We start from the raw sequence: 20,092 nt of genomic DNA on the forward strand, positions 1-20,092 counted from the left end.
CTGCAAGAATAGTCATAGAATGATGTGTGTGAGTTCATTTTGGCTGACTTCATGTCAACGCTGACATGATGTATTGCACACAACCCATACTCCATTTAATCTTCTTTGATATGGAATTCAGATGCATAATTATAAGCGGTAGTATAAAACAACACTTGGTGAGAGTGATGCTCTGAGACAACAGTGTTAATGGCGCAAATATTATGATGAAGTGTCCAAATAACAACAGTGAACAGCACAAAGTCAGTCAGGCTTGTGGTCCTGCAGGACACTTGACACTACACAAGGACATCCTAAGGGCACTGCAACAACTAAAGCGCACACATAAACACACAATGGTGCTCCAAACCTTCAGACCCTAGAGAAGCTGAACCATTCTCATTTCAACATTATGTCCGTGCCAACTGTCAGAGGTGCCTCTTGTTGTTCCATAATGATGATCAAGTGCTTCAATCCATGAGGCTTTTCTCTTTTTTCTCTCTGCTTTGCCGGGGATCCCTGTTTGCCAAATGATAAAAGGCTTTTTATGATCCTACTTTTCTCTTCCAATATGTATTGTTTGACATATGTCGTCCCCTATATTTCCCTGACCCCTCCTTGAACCCGACACATCCATTTAATGCAGTGGATAAACGGCAGGGAGTGGGTCTCTGCTCTGGGACCTCTTGGCACTCGGCTCAGTGCTGAAAGAACACTTATCCCCACTCACCCACATCAAATTCATTTTCTGGCATTGATGTGGAGCCGCGCCGTGGTCAGATCATTTCGAGTCAAGGTAAACTGCCAATAGTACACGCCATGAAACAAGATGAAACATGAAATATGTTGGCACACAATGGGCGGCGTGTGTCTCCCTCTCAATCTTCTCCTAACTTGGTTTCATTTTCTCGAGGCACTGTAACCTCCCCCCCCCCCAAAAGGCAATTACCATGACAACAGCAGTCAGAATTTACACCACCGTAATTAGAAAAAAAGGAGGAAATCGTGTATTTTTGGCTGAGAACATATATAAGTCACACGTCAGACTGTGAGGTTCAACCCTGGGGGACGAACTTCAGGGTGAAAATGAGGATGTGAAAAATATCTGAGCTGCAGCAGCACACAAAGAGGAAAGCAGAAGGCTAGTTGTATCAGGTCAGTGTATTAAGATCTCCATTAATCACAATGATACAGTGGAACCAATGAATTGTGCAGCCCCTCTCTGTGGAAGTGATGTCATGCTCATGTCTGTAGTAAAAAATGATGGCGGAAAAGGGACTGCTCCCAGTCTCAGCAGGGCTACAAAAAAATCATAAAACATCATCTGATGAAGATACTCTTTTTTTGAGTATGTAAACAGTGGCTATGGTCTCTGATTCCTCAGTGGGGAGAGAAAGTGGGAGGGCTATTTGTTTTCTTTCTCTCCCCCCCCCCCCTTCATTTATGTTGAAATTCCCAGCATAGTGCATCCTGAATCTCATTGCCCTGGATAGCAGCTTGTTGGAGGTGTGTGCAGGCTCACCTCCAGCTTTGCTCAGCCGCTGTAATAGATGTGTTTGTTGCTAAGTGGCGGTTGTAATGGGATGCTTGTTTGCCTTGCTCGGTGCACTTTCATCCTTCACTGTAGTGCTAATGCCACGCAGCAATTTGTCTCTCGGCTGCAGCGCTTTCCGGTAGGTGTAGAAAACAAAGACGCGGAGAGCCGTGCGACATCTCACACTCTGTACGCACATCTGATTGTATGTTGCACATGTGGGTGAGCATTTGTAGTCATTTGGAAGGGAGGCGGTGGGGTGGGGTGAAAAGGCCATATCCCCTTTCTGCCTAAACCTATCATTTCTGCTGCCTTTGTGCGGGAAGGTGCAAGTTGAATTGAGAGTCCCCCGTGGGCTGCAGTCCAGTTACTGAACCTGCCGTATACGCTGCACTGCTCCATAAATAGAGGTGGAGAGAAGGGTAAAGATAGCACCAGGTCTCATCCCACACACTCTCACTGTCACCAGCTTCAATGAATCATCTAATCATGGATAATCTTAATCACCAGCCTCCAAAGAAAAAAAAAGTCCTTGCTGCACAGAGTAATTCTAATTCAGAGCACCCTCACTGTTGTGTACAGTTATTGTTGTTGTCAATGCATCATTTATGTGTCTGAGTATCTTGGCCTCTACACAGGATGACCTGAGGTCTGCCTGTAGTGTTATAAAATATTCAGCATCTCTCAAAGCAGAGACAGGCTCCTTTAATTTTCAGCATGATCAAGTGAAATCCTCTTTGTTGCAACATCATTGAAGGATCTTTCTATTAATTTCTGCTGCCAGATTCTGCTGCCATGTACAGTGTGTGCATGGTGGAAACTTTAAGTGACATTTAATTTAATTAGACGTAATCATCAGATGGGGCGTTCTTGGGAATCGTAGCCATGACTTGGACTTGTGGACTTTTGTAAAAAAAATCTGGAGCATCTCGGGGTCTGTGACCTTCTTTGTTCAGGAAATGTGCCATTTGCTTCCCACGTAATAAATGTCTTGATCTCAAGGGAGATGTTTTTAGCTTATATGCTCATGATTATTACCACGCTTATGTAGTATCAAGGTACCATGATGATTAAAACATTCGTTGTTCAAACTAATTTCTTTAAGATTTTCTTTGACTTTGCAATTATGTTTGAACATCCTTTTCTCTTTTATCATCTTTATCTTCTCATTTTAATTACTCTAGTGAATTACAGTTGAATTGAACTCTACACCTCCTTCTACTTCTGTATTTTCTGTCTATATATTTTACATGTGGAGACTTGAAATGTGGCCAGTGAAGAGGCTTAAGTGGTTTCCATGCTGTGTTTTGATAACCGGGTAGCGCAAAAGTCCTGACAGTGGGCCCTGAGGAGGCTCTGATTTCATGTCAAAATGGGACCCAGCTGTCAGAAACAAAAACCTGACGCTTTATAACCAAATGTATTTCAACATTGCCTCTATAGTAAGGTCACACAAAATGGTAAATGTACAACTGGTGTAATGATAAATAAAAGCAAAAGCTTTGGCTCATGGGTTTTATATGCTTTTATATTTGTTATACAGATTAACTATCAATTAATGAGTGTGAAGCAGAGGAACAACAACAAACTTTACATTTTTCAGCAAGACTTTGAACAAAACTCCTAATCCTAACTCGTCAAGGCAGATGGTCAACCTCTCTGAACCTGGTTCTGCTACAGGTTTCTTCCTGCTTAATGGGAGTTTTTCTCTGTTGCCAAGTGCTTACACAAAGGAAATCAAGGGAATCTTTGGATTTCTTGGGTTTCTCTCTATAATTTTGCAGGGTCTTTGCCTTACTACCCGAAGTGAAAATAAAACTGATTTGCACCAACATTTTTAACAATAACAGAAAGAAGCTAATTGGCAAAAGAAATATTTGTGCTTAAAAACTTTTTTTCTATTAACTGCCACTCCAAATCTGCAATAAATACTTTTTATCCCCACAAAGAATTCCATAAAAGCTGACAAAGCCAGTAGTATACATATACTAATATGTAAGACATTACTTGCATGTTAGTCTGCCTAACACACAAAGTTTGGATTGTGCATTCAGGCAGTCCTGTTTGCATATTTTTTGGCCATTTTTGTAATGGTGCTCACCTACCTGCATGCAAATGTTCCACCAAAACAATTACCCTATTACTATTTCCTGGGCTTAGCACTGCTCAAAATGATTGTGATTGGTTAACAGAAATACAAACAAGTCAGAGCTTTTTCTCCTTAAATCAAAATGATAACAAGGTGCAGCCAGACCTTTCTGGTATAGCTCTTAGTCAGCGCTGGAGAATGGTCTGGCTATGCGAGACTAGTTTTCTATAAGACACCCATCCACACCCATATGACAAGTATGATGAATATTGCAGCCACTTTGTGAATATAAATCCACTATTCAACCTTCTTTTTTCTCTGTTTTGGTTTCCACCAACTCTTGAGGTAAATTATCTTGCTCTTTTGCCCGATGTTCCACTGTTTTTAGGTTTCAGCTTACCCACCACCAGTGTGTACTTGTCATTTAGTCATGGGCAGGTACCATACAGTGGATTCATGGCATAGACTGTATAATTATAAAGATAGATGTTGCAAATAATTGAAAACTAGCTCACAAGCTGGAATCACTAACCGATCCACACAGACGCTAATATTAGCAATTTAGCTGATTTAACACAGCAGGTGTTATAAATAAGTATAAACATTGAATTTACTGAAATATTGTGCATGCGACAAACACATTAAATGCTTCCTTGGCTCAGAGTCTTTATTTATGAGGATCTGTTGTATGGCAGTGAATCCACACAGCAGGCTTCTCTGCCCATGCTCTCCACAGGGCGCTTCCAGTCTATTTACATACTGCAGACTCAATATCTGAGGTTCACTTGGCGCCACATGCAAATGGCACCTTAAATGATACTGGGGCCGGAGCATGCGAGGCAAGGTCACAGCCTGCTGTGGTAATTAATTCTGGCAGCGATGGGTTGTGTACTCACCAAGGTTTGGATGTGCCTTCCCTCCGGCCTCACATGTGGTCAGATAGTCCAAGACTGGCCACGATCTGCAACCCAGGGTTACTGAAGTGACATCATGCTGCAGCTGACCATCACAAGAGCCAGAGAGGCCACAGACAGGCTCGTTTGGCAGCCTTGGTTTAAGGGGTTTGGCTGTACCTCTGCACAGAGCTGGATAGTATGGTTAGAGAGTCTTTTGTTGCCACACTCCTGGTAAAAAATGTCAAGGTGCAGCTTGACTTGGCGGTTTGCATGATAACATTACAAAGAATTCTGAAGAGCTGGAGTTCATTTTTTCTCTAAAGTTGTGAATTTATCATCATGAAGCAAGTATGAGCTCCTGGATGTGTGCTCAAGGGCATGAGCCGGGATTCAGCAAGAGGAAAGTGTAATCTGCCGGCACTGACACTGAGCACTGACCCACGACCAAGGGCTGATGGGATACAATTTCAATCGACAGCCTCAGTCATTGGTAGGTACAGACCTGAAGCGGTTCAGGTCATATTTCTCTGGCCTTCATTAATTGGTATTTTGACTACAGTCCTCTCTCTTGAGGTAGACCACCCGTCCACCCACATGAAGTCCTTGAAGTGTGACATTGCAATTACACTCACCGTGACACATGGGAGAAAATCCCAGTCTGCTAATAGAGATCTGGCCGGCCTCTTCCCCCCTCTGCACTGAAAGGAAAAAGGAATTTTCAGTAACATGGCCATTTATAGCTGCTACCACACGGCGGAATGAAGCAGAGAGCAGACGGACTGCTTTTCACTATTGATGGTTGTATAAATGCTAATGGTTTGGCAATCAATACAGCATTACAGTGCTCCTGGTAAATAGAATTATCATCCGGACAAACTGTACAAATGATCACATGATTGATGCGTGAAAGCACTAAAGCAGCACATTATGGCTCGACCGTATATTTAGCAGCAAAGGTCAGTGGAATGGAAAGAAAATAATCAGAGCAGGTCAATAACCATGGTGTAACACTGTGTTCATCATTGGTGATGCTGAAGCCGTTTTTAACCAATAGCATTATTCATTAATTGGCAAAGTGTCTCATTTGCATCGGATAGGAGCCTCAGTGATTGTCTGTAATGAAAACACAATTCTTCTGTGATCAGTAAAATGAATGCTAAGCAGCTTAATGCAAATACTGCTGCTATTATTCAAACATAATGCCAAATATATACAGCAGGACTAGTCGAAAAGCGGTGCAGGAAAAGTAAATGTACTCATACTACATCATGTGGGAAGAATAATGAATTAAAACGCTCTATTAAATTGTCTCAATAAGTAATTGAGCACATACAGTGGTATTTCTTTTGAAATAGTGGAAGTGTAAGCCATGTCCACACACTGATATTAAACAGAAAGAGAGTGTGTGTTAATGTGTATGAGAAATCTCTGTTAAATAAGATTTTGGCTCAGAGGCAGTACTTGAGTTGCATAACTAATATTATTTTATGACTAAAAAGATTCCCTCTCATGCAAACCTGCTATAATTAATTATTTTCTAATTAGGAAGGTTACAGCAGTTCCCACACATGAGGGAATTCTCTCATACAGTGTGTGTGATGTCCAAACAGTAACAGATGGAAAATACGTGGTGCAGCAAGATAGTGATGCTTACACAGTTTAAAAGTCATGATATTTTACAAGTGTTGAACTCTTGATCCTGACTCTCTGGAGAGTTGATTCTGCTCTAAATATATCAAATAATCTGTTGAATTTACGAAAAAAAAATATGCACCCACAGTTCATCAATTTGCTACTTAGATTGAGTTATATAAAGTCAGAATAAGTACAAGTCTGCACACGTCATGTGGAATCCATTAAAAGCTAAAACTGGCCCAACACAATAAAGTTAAAGGGACAGAAGATTAGCCAGACATATAGTCGAAAAGTGAATAAGGTTGAAGTGCTACTGGGCAAAAGCATTTAACTATTATATTTACAATAAAAAAATTATTGAAATAGTGCCAAATGATGTAAAACTGTGTAAAAAGTAACATGATGGAACCAAAGCTTTTGTTTATTTATTGTATTAATTAGAGGAAGGTTGTTGTCTTCTCATTGCTCCACAGGTATCTTATGTTCATGAGTATTAAATCTATTCAACGTTTAAGGCGTATACTTTATATGTGCCATGATTTATGTTTCTGTTGCACATCATTTTTGTTTTTATTGATATGTATACCTATTTTTTCTTCTACACCAAGAACAAAACCTTATTTCAGAAAACAAGATTTCATCTTTATGTCGCTTTTCTAGCATTTCCACTTAAAAAAACTCTCACCAGAGTGCTTTCTCAAAGGAAATCTTAGGATTTATTGGGTTTCTGTTGGTAACATTATATTATAAGGACCTCACCTTACTATGTGAAGTACCTTGAGATTACTGAAGTTGTGAATCAGTGCTACATAGATAAAAGCTCAGTGGAACTGAACTGAAAATGTGCATAAAAACATGCTGATTGAAATGCAGTTTAAAAAGAATTACGTTAACAGACTCTAAGTATCTATTCTCGCCGATCAAGGATTACAGCTTCATTATGTTGAATGTCTCACTCACACAGGGAAAGTCTGTCTGTGCTTTTTTTGGTAGAAGACTGCTGCTATTATCTGTGTGTAAAGTTTTAAATCCACGCTTGTGTGGGTTTCTTATACTATTCTGTCTGTTTTCTTTGCTTGTCACAACAAATGCAACGCACAAGTGGACCTCTGCGACTCCACTTTGTCACACATGGACAGTCTCTCAACACACTCTCATCCCACACAATTTTCTTTTCCTCTGTCCTCATAAGAGTCATTCCCTCCTGCATCTTGTAAGCTTTTTTTAAGGAGGAGCATGGAGGAAGGGGGGACCCCATTTCTTTCCACCTTCTTATCCCTAAATCCAAGCTGGTTTCCATGAGAAACCGGCAGGAATGTGTTTCATTAACATTCTTTGTGGAATGCATATGCACTTCTTGTTCATCAAATCTAAAGCAGCCCACCGCCTCCCTAATCGAAAGCAGCCCATGACGCCTTTTAAGTGGGCTCAAGTGTCTTCTAAGAAGCAGCATGTCCATATGAATGCCACAAATGACCACATGTTTGAGGGTGTTGATCCACAACCAGTTCCGTGTGATCCCCCTTCGCTAAAAAGAAGGAAACAAATCATTTTGGCAAGATTATGGGACAGAAATGATGTGAACGTGTACTGCGCTATCAGCCCTTTGGAGGTCGTTAGCTGCATCTTAAAATCAAATCTCACCTGTAACTATTGTTAGATTTCTTGAGCCTTGTTTTGCCCTCTCTTTCATATCTTCCTCTATGATGTTTTAACCCTGTTCACTGTAAGACCAGAGCAGGTTGTAGTTTAAAACAGCAAATCAGCCCAGAGGTCACGAGGACCTCCACACTTCACTGACCTTTAGGGCAACATGGCCGAGTCCAGGGCACACACACATGGATACATAAAGGACAGGGTCTCCTTCAGCTGTCTGTCATTCAAACACCTCACATATAGTGACACGCAGCTCAGCAAACATAAATACTTCCATGACAGGAGAAGGATGAAGCCACTATAACGGGAGATTTTTACCCCAAATCCGTTTGGCTCACAGGGAATGTTTGCAGTGTGATGGATGCAGTCATGTCTTGTTACTGGGATGTTGTTTTTTATCTGTGATCTCATATCCCTTTTGAAGAATTGTATATAAGGGCTGTCATTTAAAGGGGAAGTTCATCCAAAAGGTAGTAAACCTGCCATAATTTATTGCTCAACCATGGTGCCTTATGATAATGATGTAGTTTTGATTTCACATGAAAAAAACTGAGGTATCTCCAGAGTCATTTCGTTTTTGATGGCCAAGACATTAAAAAATGTCATTTTACAAACTTAACAGGAATGTGTCATCCACACTAATATTTCCAGATTTTATATTTTTATTATTATTTCCTACATCTTCAACACTATGTTCGTTTTATACACCATGTTGTGCTCTTACCTGCTTTTTAAATTCTGCTGATTTTGTGACTTGCCTGTTCTTTTTTGCTGCCTTGTGAAGCACTTTGTAACCTGGATTTGGAAAAGTGCTCTATAAATGAAGATTATTAGTATTCTTATTATCCACAAGCAGAACTGCACTCTCTGGATGATCTACTTCACTACGGGCAGTAATCAGTGGATTTTACTCAGCTGAAAGCACTTCCAGTAAAAACTGCTTTCTGCAGCAGTTTTGAAACTGTAATTTTAACCAATGACATGACATAGGACACACAATAATAAAGATTATATTCTACATGTATACCGGACCTGGTGCGTACTGACAGATCTACATATATTATACATAAAATGCATAATGACTTTAAACAGACAGACCCGGGCTAGCTGTTTTCTTCCATTTCCAATGTGCATGCTAAGCGAAGCTAAATTCTGGCTGTAGCTTCAGGCTTGACAGTGTTGTCTGTCTTCTCAGCAAACTCCCAACAAAACTAAGTGCATAGAAGTATTCACCACAATGTTGAAAATATTCATTCAAGCAAATAAAATCCCATTCACTTCAGTAGATTTGGTTTGGCAACAGAGTTCTGACAGATGGATCTCAAAACCTGGACACATAAAACCAAAATCATCCACATGGCTGGCTACCAGTAGAGGCAGGCAACAAGAATTAAAAAAAAGAAGAAATCTGGCTCTTTGGTTGAACTGGCCATTTAAGCTCCGTCACCTTTGCAACAGCCGGATCACATCCTTTACTTCTGTGTAACTGGACTCGTGACTCAATGCAAATTCGAGAGGAGAAGCTGTGACTCAACTGGCCTCTGACAAAGTGACTCGAAGGCACTCGTTTGCAGGAAACACAAAGCAGATTGAGGTCTTTTTTTTTTTTTATCTGTGTGGTCTCTTTGTGGATGTAGAGAGGCAGCAGAGTGGGGGGGAGGTGGAGGAGGAGGCCACCGTGTTTCACCTCCTCGGAAAAATCAGACAGAAAGTCATTGATTTTCCCATGACATACCCAACCTCCCCCCCTCCAAAACACACCCTCTTTAGGAGTCAGACGGCTGGCGGTGGTGGAACACTGCACACCATCTCACATACAAACCACGCTCCTCAAAACCCGGAGCCCTACCCCCCACCTCGACCCTGCGACCGCCCCCTCTTCCCCCTATCTCTGCCTGGCTGTCTCTCCTCTCCCGCTCCCCCTGTCTCATTTATGCCTTTGCGGAGCAGCTGCTGCCCAGAGAACTGAGGGAGCAGCATTCACATCTGAGCACATTAGTCACCAGATGTCACCTTTTGCTGCCAGCCCATCGAACATCCAGGCAGACAATGCCCCGTGCATTCTGAACATCTGACTTACGACGTCTCCTACAAAGGGGGCTGGGTGGCGCTCTGGACTCCCAACTGGTGGAGCTCAAAGCCACATCGACAGTGACACCTACAGCTTGTCCGCAACACACTTGAAGCAGAAAGCCGCTCTTGAGGCATTAATATCAAACGCCACCTTGAGATACACAAGCCGATAAGGGAGATCTCTCTGCAGCATGGATGAAAGCAACTAGATTTTACACCAAAAACAGCCACTTTTTTCTTTCTTCTTCTCCAAACATTTTATTCAGAAATACGCTCAGAATTTTGAGTGTTTATCCTGTTTTTCGGTACCCTAAATATGTCTGAGCTGCTCCGAGATCTGAGTCACGTGGAGCGATGCTTTCTGACAACCCTGATGTTGCTTTTGACACCTGCAACAGATCTGCTGCTGTCACCTTGAGGGTATCAAATCTGTGTTCAGACTGAGAGACAGCAGCTTGGCGCGCTCTGCACTACAGACATAAGGAGACAGTTTGCATGTATTTGCCAAGTAGAAGGTCTCACTCAGAGAAGTAAACAGTGGTAAGAGCACACAGAATAGCAAAAAAGCCCAGAGGCATGAAATGTATGAATTGCAGAATTCCATTAACTAGCACATGTGCTTTTATAGGCCGCGGGTTGAAGTGAAAGTTTTCTATTTTAAAACAGGCATTTCTCCCGATCCCGTTTGCTCACACTTTTAAATAACTCATGGCAGTTGGAGAGCTGATGGCACACTTGTTTGACTTCAGTGATGGTAAAAAAACAATGCAATTTTTTATACCATTACTATCAATAGGGTAGGAGGTTGTTTGGCAACAACCTGTATCCTTAACATATATGGTATTGAGATGATTGTGGCTGTTTTTGTGATAAATTACAACTTTGGTTTAGTAGAACTTTGTATTACCAGCACTATAATGTTTAAGTTCTGATCTGCAGCAGCATCCTGAACAAGAAATCCAAAGGTTGAAAAATCACAAGCAGCAAGACAGTTTTATAGGTTTTGAACAAACCCTCCGGGTAGCTGTACATATGGTAAAATTATTCCTTTAACTGTCTGAAAACAGTTTACAGACTGATGTCCAGGTTTAGATACTTTAATTTCATAGTCGTACGTGCTGATAGTTTCCCAGCCCAATATCCTCAGGCAGAAGTCCATATTTGATAATTCTTCCAATTTATATCAGATCAGCAGAAAGTACAGGTCTGAAGGCCGAGAAGCTAGTGCAGATTATAAAACAGATCTGTCTACAGCTGTGCAATTAAAATGTGCCTTTTCTTAACATATCTTAGCCATTTTTAATAGTCCTTACCTTAATGATACTATAGCTATCTTGCTCAGATACTGAAAACAGCAAGAATTTAAATAATGCTGAAAAGATTCACACATTTGCGGTGTGCTTGCTTCTACATCTAAGGTGTTGCTAAACTGATGACTTCTTTACAGCTCGTGACATCATCTGGTTGTGTCATTGATATATAATATTCTAGACTTACAATTTTACTTGAGTACTGCAGCTGCAATTAACTGAAACGTTTAATTATAAGATAAGTCAGTAATGTTATCTTGTTTTTCTTGGCTCAAAAGCCAAAAATGTTAAAAACACGGATTTAAAGCAGCCCATCTGTCAATATGGTTCAGTGAAACAACCTACAGGAGGTATTTTGTGACTGTTTTGAGGCATTTGAACTCACAGCAGACTGATATTTCTGACTTTATGTTCTGTAGTGCATGATACACACACCACTTGATCAATCACCCCTTGCAGCTTGAAACGCAGATGACATTTGCCTTACGACAGTCATGTATCCACAGATCAATGCCCCGAATCAGACAAAACAACAATTTAAGCGCTCTTTTACTCCCATTGTTTATCCTTGTTATGCCTTATCAGTAGCGTGATGCTCACTCCTCCTCCCTCCTCCCTCCTCCCCGCCTCTCGCTTCTTTTCTCCATATATTAAACGATGGGTGGCACTTTCCCCTCACAGCACTATCTGCTACGTCAAGTCACCTCCAGACACATTAGCATATTTATCATCAGCTTCACAGACTTCAAAGTCAGTGCTCGCTTCTCGGAGAGATGGGGAAGCGCCACCAGGAAGCTGGCGCAGATTGCAAAGCACTAGGTGTTCCCCAGGGATCAAATATCCATTTAGGTAAGAGGAGGGGGGGTGGAGGCTATAAGCAGAATTCAATTCATTTATTTGCAGTGGTGATGATGTCTTTAGCAGTGACTTTAAATATTTGCTCAGTGCTAACTGCAGCCTTCACCACAGTTTTGTGATGTTAACACAGCTTATGCTGGAGGGAGCTTGGAGGATTTTTTAGAGTTTTATTGGATATGTGAAGGAGGATGCTGTCAAGAAGATTATTTACATGCCACACAGTAAAACATACATCAACAAAGCCAACAGAGTGTAAGCCCATTTACATGAAATATCATATCACAATGCAAATTAACACTCTAAATGTGTACTTTTTTGCTTCTATTTCTTGATAAATTCTACAATCTGTATCGATGCTGCCAGGAAGCTGGACAAACAGCACAGTAAATCTTCTCTAAATACCATCAGTCTTACCTGTACTTTGTCCACCCAGGAAAGCAGGGTGGGTCAGGCTGCATTTGTCCTCACTGAGTGCACACTTGATAGACAGCTTGTCTCAGTGTGTGGCCAGTAAAACAGCTATTCAGGTTAAAGAGAGGTCAGTGAGCAATGGGTTTCCCACTGCACTGGTATAGAGCATCGCTGTACATGGCAAGGTTCACGTTGGAGGACAATGTGTACATTGGCGAGGGGGAGCGATGCAGTCAGGTTCAATAAACACATCAGGTTCAATATATTTCCAGCAAAGTCGGAATGAAAACAAACTGAATGCACAAAAATCAGTTTGCCCAATCTTAAAGGTCCCTTATGGTGAAAGTCCATTTTTATTGTGTTTTCTGTTTGGAGGTGCAAAATGAAAGCTAAGATACGAAGATATTTACTTCTGCCATTCCTAAAGTCTCCTCACAACTAGTTAGCCTCCCAGCTCCAGGGGTCAGTCACAGATCCAGACAGTGTTTTCTTCCTGAATGGGGCGGGAACAGCAGCAACTCATTGGTTTTCATTGCAATTTCACTGCATTTTATAACAGGGGTCATAGTGAAAAATAACTATCTTTACAGTACAGTATCTTAAGCTAAAAAACTAGCTACATGGTTGGGACATGTGAGACTTTTTAACAATTTACTGTAAAGTGGCCCCATGCAGAACCTTTAACTGTAAAATTTGCTTAAGAATCACTATTTCCATTGTATAAAGTATTTTTTATGAGAGATTTTTTGGACAATTGTATTGTCTCATTGACTGAAATCATGAGTTTTTGTGACTCCGTGCTAGCATGTTAACCTTTAATTCTCCAGCTCCATAGTTTACCAACTAGTCCTGTAAGCAATCATTACAATGCCCAACATCCAGCATGGCTAATGCCACTAGCAGACTTGGGCTACAGTGTGTGAGCTGCTTTTCTTGTATAACTAGACCTTAACTTTAACCTTCCCTTCACCTATACAGAATAATAATGGAGTCGACATTGAGAGGATGCTATTTTTGTCGATTTAACACATGGCAGCTCAAGGCTCACTTTTGTTTTGATCCATTTTAATGTGTAATGACACTTCCCGTGAACCACCGCTGAGTGAAAACACAGCTTCTTCTCTCGCACGTTCTCACTTGATTTTTAAACATACATGCTCTGTTAATAATGTGCTTTGAATCACTAATATGCTGCATTGTAGGCACCCATTATAATTGGAAAATTAGTTACAGCACAGTGTCTAACTGCTTCCTACAACACTAATGCCAGCCTTCTCTCTGTGTCATCTAAACCCTATGCTAATGAAGCCTGGGCCCACAACATGCAGAAGGTTGAATATCAATTTAATCAGGCCCTCCCTGCAGGGGCTTTCAGAGAGAAATGACAGCCAAAGTGCATTAGTAATTCTACTGCTGTCACTTCTCATAGCTGCTTACCTTGCAAACAAACTGCTCTAATGGCACCTGCCTGCTGGGCAATTTAAGCACTGTAGAGGCAACAGAACATGAAATGGACTAGAGACCACTGACCTAAATAGAAAAAGGGCCAACTCTAAACAAGGAGGGGCTGTCTTATTGTCAGATAGAGAAAACATGAGTGTAAAGACAATTTAAATACTTTACAGCAATTGTGTCTCCATATCCGAGACCCCATTTTTATTAATAACGTGAAGACAGCATCAACAGATACAATCATAACACACACCTTTCTCAGAAAAAGAAGCATTTTGATCTTCCGCCAATTAGTTTGTCATCTAAAATATCTTACATCCTCCCATTTCTGAATAATATCTGCTGATAACAGGCACAAATAAATAGTTAAATACACAAATGAACAGATAAAAGGAAGAGTTCATTACCTCCACTCATACAATTGAATTGCTTTGACATAATCCCCTCTTATTCCTCAAGGGGATGGGGGAGGGAGTGAGCATGATGGGATTGGTGGTAGTGTGTGTGTGTGTGTGTGTGTGTGTGTGTGTGTGTGTGTGTGTGTGTGTGTGTGTGTGTGTGTGTGTGTGTGTGTGTGTGTGTGTGTGTGTGTGTGTGTGTGAGTGTTGGGGGTGGTATGGCTCATTTCAGTGTCAGCTTCTGTACGTCAGCAAGAGAGAAAATATGTCATTTCTTACTGCACCCAGTGTAGCAGTCCATGTTTTCATTCAGTCTGTGTCATCATAACACACTGATGCTGCTCAGTGTGTCAGCTTCAAGACCTGATTCCAGCAGGAAGACTGGTGAACTAGCGCCACCTGTTGTTAGTGCTCGCACACTGCTTGTCTGAGCTGCTAAATGTAACATTTTGTGTTGTTTCATTCAGAAATTAGCCTATATTTGCAGGGGTTTTTTGTGGTCTGTCCTGGACTGCAGCACCAGTCCTCTCCTTCAGCCAACTGCATGCTCAATATGTTGCGGCCAGATGCCTCTTAGCAGCCAGGGCCCCTTCACATCAATATGTCAGGTCAATAGTGTTGGTGGTATTGAATGTGTCAGAGAAAAGAACTTCAGTTGGGGAGGTGGAGTGGTGGCAGCAGAGAGGATGGGATGCAGGTCTCCTCCAGTCGAGTCGAGCTGATCCGTTCCAAGGATTCAGAAAGATAAGAAAAAGGGAAAAAAAATCAAATCCAGAATTAGCTGGGTAGGAATGAGAAAGCACGAGTATGGATGAGTCAAGTGGTGGCATCAGATCTATAGATTTATCCTACTATAGAAGGAGGTGCACACTGTGAAAAATGGAAAAATGTAGCCGAGCTTATATCTTTTGACCTCAAATGTCAAACACTTGCAAAAAGGACATTGACTCTCCATTATGTAGCACTCTTCATGATGCGCCACAAAACTGCCGCACAGCAGCACAGCCAGACTTTGGCGCATTCGCTCATGTAGACATGATGTTATATGTTGTTCTCTGGTCTTTAACATAGCAGCGACACGACTGGGAGTTCTCTCACAGGCATTACGTAAACCCATAATGAGGAGCAGCCTGGCGTGATTAGTATTGTCTTGGGCACTTATTAAATCCTGATTGGGTGACACAGAGCAAGACTAAACATTTCCCATCAAGTCACAGCGACTGCTCATTTAACCATGGCGGATACAGGAGGTAAAAGGGGGGCATCCGTTTGAGCACCGTGGCTGCTTTCATTCCTCCCTCAAGTATGCATGAATATTTAAGGTGCTGCATGTAGTCCATGAGACTACCTGATGGCGTGTTTAACCAAGGCCGGCTGCTTTTTTAGTAGCCTGCCTCTTGTCTTTAACTACTACAGCACCCCAGTGAGAGTCCCCCCTTGAACACAATTGATTCATAGTCATCTATCTCATAGCCGAGGGCCGGGTAATCACAGCCAGAGAATCGAATCTTCTGCACTCCTTTTCCACCAGGGAGAGGACTTTGTAATGAAATAACCCTCCTCTCTGCCTTAATTGTCTTTTTGGCCAATGGCACACAAATTTGGGAGTTGGGTTGTTGTTTTGTACACTGGCGAGATCAGGGAAAATGACTGAATTAGGGGGCGTGTTATCAAGCCAGATATGTGCAGACATGATGCTGTCAATACCACGAGCAGCATGTGCCAATAATATGCTGTTTGCCAAACTCAAGGACATATTTTTCTACCTTCCTTGATGTTGTATCTAAGCAGATATGTAGGTTTGGTTCATGCATAGATATTTTGAGACACCTTCCAGATACAATGGTGCTGAATAACCCACAGATGATCCTGTCAGCCAGACTTATTCAGTAGAAACTGAATTCAGTGAAAACTAATAAGGGCTGAATGCCACCAGTCTACTGTAAAAAAATATGCCCTTTTGGAATTTATGTGAACTGACCCTTTACATAAAAAATTAGGATTATAGGTGAAATGTGATGTGCATTAATAAACACAGATACACTCCACACACACACACACATACACTTTTGCACAACTCTGATCTCTCAGATTGTGCGGTATGCAAATGTTTTGCCATCAAGTCGACCTAGCGGAGAATGACAGTAACATTAGATGCAGCGCGGCTTTTTAGTGGAGTCCCCGCAGAAAGCTATTTTCACAGGATGTTATGTATGCATTTTTCAGACAGATTGCTGCAGGAGACAGGAGCTCAGGAGGGAAGCAAACACGACTGGAATGAAACAAACCATAGTCTGCTGAATGAAGCCAACCACTAGGCAGACCATAAAAACAACACTGCACTCATCTCACATTTTGGCAGAATAAAAATAACGTGTTTAATAAATCTTGAGAATCTTTATAAAGCTACCAATACTCAGGAAACGACATTATGAAACCCAAAATATTTTATTCTCATAAGTCTAACTTATTTACTTATCCACACGAATGAACATGTAATACTTGTTCATTTATTGCACACATTATTCAAGCAATTATACAATAAACTGTGAACCACTTGCATCTCTCTAATCTGCTACTGTAGTTTATTTGCATATTATAAATGTAAAATCATTGCAGTGAATGCCATGCTGTCCTACATCAATTCATACAGTAAAACACCTTCACAAAACGTTGATAATATTCACAGAGCTCCATTTTCTCTTGTACAGAAGAACAACAAGCTTCGAACTATGCGGATGAAACATTCATCTGAACTGTAAATTAGAAACTCATAATAAATACATAAACAAGTCGGTCACTTCATTGATATTGTACAATGCTATCTTTTCCAGCTCCTTGCTGCTAATCCACCAGTTTCAGTGGAGTTTTTGTAAACTATTCACATCTGTTAAATCAGCTTCATTATCATTTGTTTATGTCCTTAACCAATCATTTTTTAGGGTTTATATACAAGGACGCAAATGATGAATTCACTTGCATCACTTGCTGATACATTTGCTCCTTTTCAACCAAGAACAACTCCCCCTTTTTTTAATATAATGAAGCAAATTTTTGTTTATACAATGCATCTTGTCTCAGCATATATGCTCTTTCAATGCAACATCCTGTAATAGTAACACTTAAGCAACAGGAACAGATTGATATAAATAGAATAGACCTCAAGGTTGTCACATGCATGCATAACTAGTATGGAGCAGAGGTGTGCAAGAAAAGAAACAATGCAACTGTAATCTGATCACAGAAAGCATTTTTTCATCTAACCGATTACTAAAACACACTCAATTTTCAGTACAGGATTTATTAACATGTAGTACGTGTAAAAACTTAATGTGGCCTCTGTATTTGACAAGTGAAGCCCATGTTGAAGTACCTTAAATCTGCATTCTTTCTAACGGCCAGCAGGGGGGAGACTCCCCTGGTTGCGGAAAGAAGTCTGATTAAATTGAAGTCTATGAGAAAATTAGCTGTTTTCTAATACAATCTTTTACCTCTGAAAACATCTTCCTGAAGGGTTTATGGTCTCAATTACTACTTTCAAGCAGTATTGCCAAGTCAGCCTATTATAAGCAACTTTGGGCTTGTTTTTCTGTAAAGCCGCATGCAAATCGCATCAATTGCAGGTTGTAGGTTTTTGGGCTTGTTTTCTAAAGTGCAGTTGCTTATTTAATGTTGCTTATGCATAGTGCATATGTCTTTTATTTTAATGAGAGTTTTTTTTTTTTTTAAAGTAAGTTATTCAAAATTTTTATATTGACTGTGTTTAAGGTCAATTTACTGCAAACAAACATAAATGTATATATTTATACTGTTATCAAGAGGCCTCTCAGTTATCCAATGTGGCGGTTCAGCTGTTGGGCTTTTATTGGGCTTGTTTCCATACAGCTGGTTGCTTGTTTCTATCGCGTGGTCAGACAACACTGGTTTGAAGTCTCTCTCAATACAACATGTTTATTTGCAAAAGTATGATCTCATTTAGAATAAAATAGACAACATAGCCACAAACAAATGGCATTTTAATACACAATTTTATTAATTTACATAATTTATATAAAATTCAAACATTTATGACGCTGACTTCTAGTAGTGCTATCAAAACAGGACACTGTGCTGGACAGCATCGTGTGCTGACTTAGGGACACTTTAAATGATAACAATATGCAAACTGCACAAATTTTCATCGACGTTTTCAGATTTTTCTGAAAATCAAAAGCTTACAAAATTGAAATATTCTTAAAGATTATTTGATCACATCAAAATTAAACAAGTAGGATGTGGCTGTAGATCACCCCTAGTTTAATTTTCTTAGGAAATTTGAATCATGATTTGTAGCATTATACATGTCTACTATTTCCTGTAGTTTATGAATGTGTGAAATCAAGGACTCATGGTTTAACAAATGATGCTAAGTATTGTAGAAAATGTAACAAGTGTTGCAATAGTGAGGACAGAAGGGATGGAAAGCGTAGAAAGTAGTCATTTTTCATGTTTATCTTGGACAGTAATAGTATTTTGATTGCTCTGTTATAATCCGTCAACCTATTGCACAACCTGGCAGTACAAACTGTCCATCAGTCAGTTCTCTAATCTCTTATCTCCTGTTACTGTTGAAATGAGTGCATATTTATGCCCAGATATACTGAACACCCCATTTCTGAATAGCTTCACTCCTTTACCATGACTCCAAAAAAAACCCTCCAGCTGAACCCAGAACTGGATAAATCACCATAACAGTCACACAGATACACATACACTGAAATGCTTGTACGGTCCTGCTTTTATGTTATCTCTCCATTTATCTGTGGTGGATTAAAGGAGCACAGCCTGAGTGAAGAAATGTGTCTTTTTCCTCGCCTTTTGGCTGTCTTTCCCTTGAGAGACCCAAACCCAATCCTGCCATCTGCTGGCTCCATCCAGGTGAACAAAAACTCATACCAGCAGATGACCCAAAGCACCTGGTGTTTCTACTACAACCTGTCAGATATTTGCTCCTTTTTGTAGCAGTTTTAATATGATTGGAGGGGAAAAATCAGTTTATATAAGTGATAACAAGTGCTCTCAAGTAATCTCTGCAAAAGAAAAGATCATTTATAGAGAGCAGGAGGGAAAACCAGAGCATGTGTGGAGGAAAGAGAGAGAGAGAGAGAGAGAAGTGTGTGGAGGGTCGATGGAGGAGGTTTCAATGCTTCTGAGAGGTGCCTCATTTTCCAGCACCATCTGTTCCTGGTTCTGCGAGCTGGAAGCCTCGTTTGTGTCAAACACCTCCCACATGCTCCAAGGAGCCAGACACCAACAGCAAGGACTCCATCACCTGTTTCAAACAACTGCACAATGTGACCCGCTGCATCCGTTAACTACTAATCACACCATGTTTGATGATGTTGTTAACCCACTCCATGAGAGGTGCCTCCCTCCAGGCTTCTTCCAAAAGTTCCCGCCCAAAGCAAAGGAGATGGGCGGCAATGAAAGAGTCGGCAGAGGGAGAGAAGAGGAGGACCAGACCGGTCCTGGAGGCTGATTTGCTTCCTACCACAGGGACAGAAAGATGGGAGGAAGACAGAAGCGCATGAACAAGGCCATGCTCCTCCATTTCAATCAGCTCCTGTCGTCTCACATGGCAGCAGAGCATCCAGAAGGGAGGCGCCGTCATGAATCCTAATTGCTCCCTTTTCACCACGTTGCAGGGTGTTTCTATGCAAATCTGTCTAGAGAGGTATCTGGTTTATGCAAGGCCAACTGTATGAACTGAAATGTGAGCAGGAATCTCAGTCAGACAAAAGCCTTGGTGGGGAGATACGGGT

Source organism: Amphiprion ocellaris, chromosome 18 (assembly GCF_022539595.1).
Source record: "Amphiprion ocellaris isolate individual 3 ecotype Okinawa chromosome 18, ASM2253959v1, whole genome shotgun sequence".
Classification (NCBI taxonomy): domain Eukaryota; kingdom Metazoa; phylum Chordata; class Actinopteri; family Pomacentridae; genus Amphiprion; species Amphiprion ocellaris.